Source organism: Lactuca sativa, chromosome 2, assembly GCF_002870075.4.
Source record: "Lactuca sativa cultivar Salinas chromosome 2, Lsat_Salinas_v11, whole genome shotgun sequence".
NCBI lineage: Eukaryota > Viridiplantae > Streptophyta > Magnoliopsida > Asterales > Asteraceae > Lactuca > Lactuca sativa.
Genome location: NC_056624.2, coordinates 154556562 through 154567934, shown reverse-complemented (window position 1 = coordinate 154567934; position 11373 = coordinate 154556562).

The window sequence follows — 11373 nt, the reverse complement described above, 5'->3', positions numbered from 1 at the left end:
CGTGATAATGAATCTTGCCCACATAAATCATATGTGACTGGATAAATATCATCACCTATGATTGTTTGTATTTAATCATATATGATTCATATCGAAAAGATTTGTTTTCGCATAATTAATTCAATAGTTGTTCTCGTATATATAATCATATGTGATTATATGCATCTAATCAAATATGATTTATATGGATATGATTCACTTTTTCCAAATAAAGTTGTATGTGATTAGATGCATTTAATCACATGTGATTAAATGTATTTAAACACATATGATTAAAGTGCACACATAACAATTATTGAATCGAGAGCGTGGAAATGAATATTGTTCACATAAATCATATGTGACGGGATACATATAATCTCATGTGATTATATGTATTTAATCACATATGATTTATTGAAGTATATTTATTTTCGTGTTTTTGATTCAATAATTGGTCTCATGTGTTTAATCACGTGTGATTATATGTACTCACATATGATTTATGAGTACAAGATTTATTTTACGTTCTTGATTCAATAGTTGTTCTAGTGTATTTAATCAATGTGATTTTATATATATATATATATATATATATATATATATATATATATATATATATATATATAATCACATATGATTTATACGGAGAATAATCAATTTTGCGTTTTCGGTTCAATAGTTGGTATTGTGTATTTAATCACATGTGATTATATGTATTTAATCACATATGATTTATATATATTTGTGTGATTAGTAACAACCGTGCATGAATTCTCAACCTTAAATAACCAATAAATAAAGTAATTACTAATTAGTAAGGCTTTCGTGTAATAATAGAACGATTGTCATCATTAAAAAAATAATTTTGTTTCTTAATCACCTTACTAATGTTATTGTATTACATATAAGATATAGTTAGTTTTAAAAGGTCATTTTCCACTTGGATCAAATCCAAAAGCACACCACCAAATTCATAATTTAGTCAATTTTATTATTAAGCTACATTTTTTTTCTTTTATAGACAAATTAATTGCAATAGTTTATAATCTTTTACATTAGCAATCTTATTTTAAAATAATCAGTAAATTTTTATTAATCATATAAAACTAACAAATTTGTTTTTAATTGTACTAATAATAAGAAGATAGAAAATGTAGGTAACACCTAATTTTGTCAAAAAATAGAAACCACGGGAACTAATACTTAAGTAGTTCGATTTCATGACACAATGACCAAAACTGCAACAAAATGAAACCACAAAGCAAAATTTATGACAAAAACAAATGAGTATACTAAGGGACCAAATTTGTAATTTTCTGTTTAACCATACAACACTAGAATAAAAAAAACAGTAAAATTGGGCTAACCTTGTCAAAAGAAGATGGATTTCCTATATCTCCTTTATTTTTATCATTCATGTTGGCTCTAGAAATGACAGCATTCGGTAAGGAAGAAGAAACATTATGGTATGCTTACCATCTATAGGTGTCACATTTGGGATTTGACTAGTTTGACCAGGCTTCTAAAGTTGACGAATTGAGAAAGCTTCTCTAGATCATAGCAAAATACTTCCATTTAGAACTTTTGATTTTTTTTCTTGTCTTTAATGGAATCAGGACACTTATAACTACCATCAAAAGGCTCATCCGATGACCCTTCATCCACATGCTTTCCAAATTGACAAATATTATGTTTTGAACCATATGCCCATGACCAAAAATCAAATTACATTTTATAAAGTGTGTTAAAAAATAATAATTCATTACTAAAAAAGACATATTATGTATGTTCATTCCACCAACAAATGAACTGAAGCTTGACGAGCCCACCTTTATAGAAAAAGAGTCACATTTTCTTTTAGGAACTTCGTCATGTCTCCTATCACTTCGTTTCCAAAATATAATTGTTTCTGTTTAGCTGCAAGTATTAAAAGTGAGAAACAATATGGGGATAATTACTTTTCTTGATGACTTGTTAGTTCCTATTTTACCCTTTTATATAAAGAAAAAAGATAACCTAGATTATTTTATTCTTTAAAGCTTCATTGTCTCGTTTATATACATGATCACAACTGTCAGGTCTTAAACCCTTGAATCGAATTCGTATCAATTTTATTGAGAAAAACATTGGACGTACCTGATGAGGTTGGGATGGATAGAACCAAATTGGTTTACATTTGAGGTGATTGCAACAGGTAAGAACATCCAAACCTGATAATGCATGACAGTCCGCCAAAATGCTTATTGAAATGTCTCAAGGAATTGCTTCAAAACCAGTGTCATGAACTGAGTTTCGACTGCATCTGATAGCCAGTAGTTAAGTTTAATCCTTTTCAATTATTGAGCCAACAAGTTAATCACCATTGAGTAATGTTGTCAATAAGGTCGACTATAAGTGAGAGAACCAGGAATAGTGAACCAAGAAGTTAGCTTCTTTTGCAATTGTTATCAGCATGACGATATATGCTTTGAACTTTTGATCGGAACAACAATTTGTCATCAGCATGATAAGGAGAGTGAAAAGGAAATTGTCAGAAGGGCATAGCAGGAGGGGGCGGTGTTGGGCGGAGGGCAGATCTGAGTGGGTGTCGTTGATTTTCTACGAGAAGAAGCAAAGCATATGTAATCGTTAGGTTAAATTATACATAATCACTTTAATTACTAAAACTTAAAAGATACATATGAACCAAGTTTGTTCTCAATTTAAGAAATGTTCTCATTTGAATATATATTCGATTAAAGATGGTCTAAATTTATATTCAAATCACCTTGTAATTATTGGGGAGAGATAGTGATCTCATTTAAAATATTTTTGATTTTTATAGATAAAAAATTAAAAAAAAATAAAAATAAAATAAATTAGAGAGCACGAATATGAGCACTTTTTAGTGTTCGTGACGAGCTCCTTGACAAGAACCAAACCAAGGAACCGTGTTTGTGTGAGGTTGATGAGTCATATCTATTAGTGAAATAACGATTCAAAACTTTCCGATTAGAATGCTAGTTTCAACTACGTGTTTTCTTTTGATCATTTGTTGTATTATACATAGTGACATCAATCATAGCAGGGATGAAAGACATGCTTTATTGCTTCCAACACGGTACGATATCATTTTTCCACCAATATCTCCACCGTCGACATTTTCCATGGGTCTTTATTTTTTGCTTCTGGCAACGAACCTTAAAACACAAATAATTTCATGAAGCAAACTAGCAAAACAATAAATGTGTAATAAAAGACCGACATAAAAGCTAGCTGGCCCAGAACCCATAACCTTTTAAACAATTTTTCCTAGAAAAATAATAATAATTAACCATAATATTTTGGACTTCTTTCCGAAATGGGAACGGCTATTTTATAAAAAGTGATGGACTACTAATATAATCTATGCAAACCTTATCTCAAATTTCCATTTTATTTGCTTTATTCTTTTGGCAGGAATCAAGTAAGACCATGACTTTTGTCGTGAAATAGAAATTATAAACAGGATTTTAGTTGTTAGCGTAGAACTTGATTAGGAATCAAATTAACTTATAACTGTTACAATAAATAAACATTAATAGATACCTTTCGGTTGTTTCATGTTTGTAAATGAGATGAGATGGCATGAGACCACCCTTCTCACGAGACATAATTTGTAAAAATGACAAATCTAAATGTTGGTGGGTCCAATTGTTGCTTCACTCAAACACACAATGTGGCACCAAAATCCAAAATTTACCACAAGTTCAATGTACCATATATATATATATATATATATATATATATATATATATATATATATATATATATATATATATATATATATATATATATATATATATATATATATATATATATATATATATATATATATATATACACACACACAAGTAGGTTCATGCGAAAACATAAATATTTTACGAAAATACGAAAAAAGATTTTATCTTATAAAAATCAAACACATGTACTATAGAAATTAAATTTATTAGAAAATATAATAAGTTTATATGGAAAACTGTTATGATAATACAGATTTAAAGGTGGTTTTAACAATTGTTTTTTTTTTTTCACGTCCTAAACTACTTTTAAATTCATATTTTCATAAGAAAAAAGTCAAAAAAATATGTTATACTAATATAAAATAATTTCTCATTTATCATCGATTATCATCATTCACTTCAAAAATTGGAAAAATTATTGTCCAAAATATAAGATTGATGTGGCACAGTCTCATAGGTTTTCTTTGTTTTCTCATTTTCGTAAATTATTTGCATTTTTACATGCTCTCCCGTATGTATATATATATATATATATATATATATATATATATATATATATATATATATATATATATTATTAACGTTAAAAATAAAATTAGTAATTTATAATGATTGACTGCTAACTGTAACACAAAGATCATTAAGGTTAAAATATTATTTTGAATTTTCATAAAACGTTATTAAATAAGGCAACACTTTCAGGAAAATGAGACTTACATTTTCTAGTATCTAGAAAATTCTCAATAACTCTTTTACTTTTCAATTAGAATCACTCATTTCAATTTTGGATGTATCCTTATATATATATATATATATATATATATATATATATATATATATATATATATATATATATATATATATATATATACTCTTCAATTAGAATCATTCATTTAAATTTTTACCTTTTTGATTTGTTTAGATTCAATAGTGTGAATCTGCACAGGTGACGAGAAGTGGGTGGTGGTGGTAGTAATAGCAGCAATGGTAGGTGGTGGTTGGTGGTTGGTGATAGTAGTGGTGGAGGCGGTGGTGGTGTTGGCAGTAACGATAGCAGGGATAGGTGGTGGTGGTGGTGACAGTAGGTGGTAGTGGCGGTGGTGGTTGATGGTGGCATAGATAGGTAGTGGTGGTGGTTGTGGCAGGTGGTAGGTGACGATGGCACTAGGTGGTATTGGTAGCGGTAGTTGACGATGGTGGTGGTGGCGGTGACGGTAAGTGGTTGGTTCTAGCAATGATGATGACGGTATTTGTGGTATGTGGTGGGTGGTAGTGTTAGTGGTGGAGATGTTTTGTGATGGTGATGGTGTCGGTGGTAGGTGGTGGTGGCGGTGGTGTCAATGGTAAGCGGTGGTGGTGGTGGCGGCGGTGGCGTTAGGTGATAGTGGTGGTGACAGTGAGGATAAGTGGTTAGTGGTGGGAATGACAATGACGGTAATGGTAGCATGTGGTGGGTGGTAGGTGGTGGTGGTAGCGGTGGTTGGTGGTGTTGGCGGTGTGGTAGATGTTCGTAGTATCGGTGTCGGTGGTAGGTGGTGGTGGTGATGACGGTAGGTGTGGTGGCAACAGTGTTAGTGGTCAATGGTAAGTAGTGGTAGCGGTGGTGGTGGTGGTAGGTAGTGGTAGAGGCGATGTCGGTGGTATGTGGTGGTGGTGGTAGTGGCGATAGCGGTGATAGGTGGTGGTGGTGGTGGTGGGTATTGGTGCGGTGGTAGTGGTAGGTAATGGGGGTCGTGGTTATGTTGTGAAATAAAATAAAGGTAATAAGGTAAAAGGTCACTTTCTTTCCTAGGATGGAATTTATTCCATCATCTTCTTGAAGGAAAGTGTTTTCCCTTATTTGAAGGAAAGTTTTTGCATTTAGGATTTCAATCCCATCACACAAAGTGGAACCAAACACTGGAATGTGGTGGAATTGGAATCCTTTTCCCCTGAATTCCATTCCATTCCAGCGAACCAAACACACCTTGAGAATTTCGTTGATACCATGTTGTATGGTAGGACAACGATCACTGTGAATGATTTGATGGATTCCTTGATGTCCATGGAACCGAAAAAAGAAAAGTTTCAACTGGAGAAGAAATTTCAAGTTCTGTTGCAGAGGAAGAACATCTGATAGAGGTGGAGGTAACAAAGGGAAATCAAGTTCCGAATATAAAGCCAACATCAAATTTCATAACTGCAAGGAAAAGGGGCACTTCAGAAGATATTGTCCATTGTTGAAGAAAGGGGATAATGGTGTTAGACCAAGTAACAACAATGTTGTTGTTTTCAACGAAATTCTGATGAAGGGGATGATGGTGAAGTTTTGACAGTATGTACATCAAGTTCTGTTGATGCTTGGATCCTGGACTCTGGAGCATCTTATCATATGACATGCAATCATGACTGGCCCGACTCCTTCAAAGAGTGGAATGGCACATTCAAGATGGATGATGATTGGATGAGCAGTATCAAGGGTAGTGGCACGGTGCAAATCAAGATGCACAATGGTATGGTCAGGAAACTGGATTGTTGGTTCGTCCCAAAGCTTCGAAAGAATCTGATTTCTCTTGGCACTTTGGCAAAGAATGGAATGAAGCATTCTGGAGAGGGTGATTAGTTAAGAGTCTCCAAGGGTGCTCTTGTAGTTATAAACGACGATTGTATCCCAATCCTTGGATTAGTATGAGGATGAAAGGAAGTTGTGGCATATTAGCGAGAAGGGTTGTTTCGTGGAGATGCAACTGGAAATGTTAAACCTAGTGACGCTTGTGTTCAAGAAATAAAACGCAGGGTGAAGTTCAGTTTGATTCAACACTCAAGCAAGGAGATCCTCGATTGTGCTCACTCAAATCTATGGGGTCCCTCTCCTGCGAAGTCTCATGGTGGATGTCAATACTTTGTGGCTTTAATCGATGGTTACTTAAGGAAGACATGGGTGTACTCTCTGAAGACAAAGGACCACGATGAAGTGTTTGGGCAGTTCAAGGAATGGGTGATGATGGTTGAGAAACAGACCAGAAACAATGTCAGGTCACTTAGAACAGAAAATGGGTTGGAGTTCTGCAAGAATTCAGTTGACAAATTCTGTAAAAAACATAAGGTATAGTGAGGCATCGTAGTGTACGGATAACATCATAGCAAAGCGGGGTGGTAGAACAGATGAACCAAACACTGGTGGAGCATGTTCAGTGCATGCGATATTCTGTTGATTTATCATAGCAATTCTGGCTGGAAGCAGTCAATACTGGTTTCTATCTGTAGAGTAGATCTCCATCAACTGCAATTGATTGTAAGACTCATCAAGAGGTGTGGTCTAGAATACCCTTTGAGAATTCTAGTTTATGAATGTTTGGATTCCCTGATTACGCTCGTGTGAATGATGGTAAACTGGAGTTGAGGGAAAAGAAGTGCATATATTCTAGGATATGCATTTGGAGGCAAAGATTATCGTCTGTGGTGTACAGAAGAGGGAAAGACTCCAAAATTCGTTATTAGTAGAGATGTGACCTTCGAATCTGCTATGTGTAACCAAAGAGCAGGTGGTTCAAGTGTTATAGAGAACGATCTGGATGCTAGCCAGAAGGTGGAGTTTGAAACAGAAACCCCACACAGTTTTGTGATAAATGTGGGATAGCAGGGTGGCATGGATCAACATAGACGTGAGGAATCGCTTGACCAACCCAGGGAAGAAGTGTCTGGTGATGTTGATGCCAGGAAAGACAACTTGAAGAAGCTTCTTGAGAATGATCTTATGATGAATGATTTAGGAGCTGAAAAGAAGATAACAAGGCTAGAGATTTGGAGTGATAGAACGGCAGGGTGATTATACATTTCTCTATATATTCATAAAGTCTTGCGGTCATTCTATCGTTATCAGTCCAAACATGTTGGTACTTTTTTTGTGGTTCAAGGAAATCGAGGAAAAGCTCATTGGGAAGTGGTCAAGTGGATCTTGCAACACTTGAAGGGAACACTTGATGTTTGTCTGGTGTATAGTGCTAATTCACGACATACGAACTTGGTTGGATTGATAGCCTTGGACCAAGAAAGTGATCTGGAGATAAGAACATCATTGGTGGTTGGTCTCGTTCAGAGTCTTCTTTTGAAGGTGGAGAAACCTATCATGTTCTATGACAGGTTACACATTCAAATGTCTGGTGCCAAGGTGAATCCGGAAGACGTGGTGACAAGGTCGTTGCCCAAAGAGAAGTTCAATATTTGATTGGACTTAGTTGATGTTCTTAGGAGGTAAGCCCCTTCGGAGCTTGTAGGTAGGAAGGAAAAGGAAGCTCTTATTTGAGGTGGAGTTTTGAGGATGCTCAAGTCAAGGTGGAGATTATTAAATGGGGCTTAAGCATTTAGAGCATTCTCATGGAGTAATTGACTTTAATGGAGCACTTGAGGTTCATGGAGCATGTGACAAAGGAATCGATCGTCTGAGAAAGGAATGGATCATCTGACAAAGGAACGAATCTTCCAAAAGTGGGTTTGGAGCAACTTGGAGTAGTATGCAACAACTTGGAGTGGTTTGGGTCAACATGGAGAAACATGGAGAATCATGTTGCGCCATGTAGAGAAAAGTTGCGCCATCCTTAGGGATGTTGCACCATGAAGGGAGGATTTATGCCATTTGGGTTCATGTTGCTCCATATAGGAAGGAGTTGTGCCACATATAGGAGATGTTTCTCTATAAGGAATTCATGAAGGAGATGTTGTGCCACATCTAAGAAAAGTTACACCAAGAGGATGAAGTTACGCCATTCAGAGGAGAAGTTGTACCATGGAGTAGATGTTGCGCCATCACGGACCATCTTGGTACATGATATGCCATCTTGATTCCTTTGATGTTCCATGTTAATCCACATATGCTTAGAAGATTATCATGCTTAAGAAATACACCATGTTCTGCCACCACGATGGATGTTGCACCATTAGTGATCATGATGAGCTACCTATGCATTATGATGCTCTACTATGATCAAGGTTCTCTATCATGTGTGCTGCCGATAATCATGGGTTGTATGACATGGAAGAATGTTCTAGAAGATGCTACATGGCGGAATATGATTGGTTGTCACAATTCATGGGTCTATAGGCCAATAGGCTTGGCCCATTAGGGTTTTAGGTCTGATCCCTCAAATATAAATAGGGAATTTAAATCTCTTGTATCTTGTATACCTAGTAAGAAAACAAATCTATGTTGAGTTGTACTTGTAACCTTTGTTTGAGAACTCTGAAATAAAGAAAACTCCCCTCCTGCTCGTGGACGTAGGTCACCTTGACCGAACTGCATAAATACAATGTATTTGTGTGATTTTATTTTTGCTTGTTATCCACATTACTTCTTATCAAAGTTCATTAGAACATGGAAAGTGGCATCAAATTTGTTCTGATTCTTGACAAGTATTGTCTGATTTCCTGATAGTACTGTTGAATTCCTTATTGTGTATGAGAATTTAGGATGCACATATGCTAAATTCTTATTTTGATATGAGAGGTGTGTTAGGTCCATAATATAAAAAGAGTATTGTGTTGATTATGTGTGATGTATGCATTCTATGATTTCTTGGAATTACTTATCTTTGATGATTAGGAACAAATCCGGTTAGTGATGTGATAATCCATAATGATGATTTATGCATGAGTCTATATGTGATGTAAAATGTTTTAACTTGTATTTACTAGTTTTCATGTTTACATAAGCAGTAACTTTGGATGTAATGTCTTTAATTATAATCACAATTAGCATGATTACTTAGTGGAGGTTTATAGCATATTTCCTTGAGTAGCAAGTTAATAATATATTAATAAAAATAGGAATACACTTAGAATGGTTAAGGGTAGCAACCTAGACATGGGTGTGTAAGCTATCTATTTTGTGAGGTGGCCTAATAGGTTGGAATATACCTATAGGATAAGAGCTTAAGCCAAAATAGGCGTCGAGTGGTTCTTCTAGACAATCGCTCGGGACATGGTCCTTGCGGTGGGTGGACTGGAGTGATGTTGGCTATGCAGTGGGGCCAACGCAAGCATCATGTGGGATTTGGGAGGTGTAACACGGTGGAATTAGCATCGCTTGTATCCTTAATAACAACACACGTACTAGTATATGAAACATCGGATTAGCGAGCACATTGAATCAGAAGCAATGTTACGGGTGAGATTCGTGCCTCACTTAGTGCATTGGGTCGTGTCGGTCATGTTAGTAGCGAACAATATACTTGCCTTGGAGTTTGTGATGAACATATAGACCCATCATAGGAAATATTATTATAATAATTATAAAGGTGATTGGACGAGAGTAATTATTAATGATGAAAATAAAGATTAATATTATCCCATAATATTATAGTGATGAATGAAGTAATATTTAGTTACAAAGTTCAATAATGAAAAGTAACTAAAAGGCTCTAACAAATAATTATTACAATGACCATTATTGTTATGGTTATGTGATGTATTTGCTGTTATGCTATGTGAGTGATTAAATGCATGTTTATGTGAGGTTTCGTTTGACCCATTTGGGATATATGCGTTCTATAACATTATATAATGATTGACTCACTTAGTGTACGCTAACACTAGTTTCTTTGCTTGTTGTTTTTATTGCATTGGAACATGTAGTATGATATGATGCCTTGGAGAGGATGGGGCTTTTGGGGTAGTTACATTTAGTGTATTTTAGTGATGATACCACTTTTGACTTGTCATTGAGAGGTTTTTCAAATAAACTATTAATAAGACATTTGTTGCATATTCTGCTAAATGTTTTTTTTAAAATAAAAAATGTTGGATGAAAAATCATGAGGTTTGATATTGCCATATTTATATACATTTTTAGACAATAATTTAATACATTTTTATTTAATATTTTGGTTATTTGAAAAGATATGTGGTACTTATGAGATTAAATTGAATTTTGCAGCCAAAAGGAACACTCTTGAAGATAAAGGACCAAAATTGACAAAAATTGGAACTTTGGAGAATTGAAGCTTAAACGAAGGAAATTCTAGCTGAAAAGTGAATCTCACGACCAGAGGGATCAAAGCTCACGACGTGAGTATCAAGTTCAAGAAGATTAACATACGGGAAGTCAGAATCCGTGTTCATTACGGATAACTAGCCAACTCACGACGTAAGACATTAAAGCTCACGACGTGAGCAGCGTATTTCCAAAACTATAAATACTCCTTCACTTTTACGATTTTGAGAGGTTTTTAGAGAGATTTTTGGAGGAGAATTATTCAGAGGAACTGAAATTGAAGCATTCTAGGAAGGAGATTAGCTTGAATATCAAGAGATTGAAAAACACATTCACATATTGGTTTAATACACTATAATCATGTCGATTTTAATTGGATTTGTGTTTGTGTTTTCAGCCATGAGTAGCTGAATTTAGCTACTTTCGTTTAGTTAGATGAAGCTTTAACTCTATGGTTTAGTATATTGAATTATGGATTTTACTAGTTAGTTTTGAGCTTGTGTTCGATTATCTTTACCTAGCATGTTAATATTTGATACTTTTATTCCTTGCATTCAGGTTCTGTGTAGCTTAGTGATCATTAAATTACATAAACTTGTTACCTACTAGTTTAGTGACTATTAAATTGCTAGAGCTAGGATCGACCAAATCTTAGATAAGTGA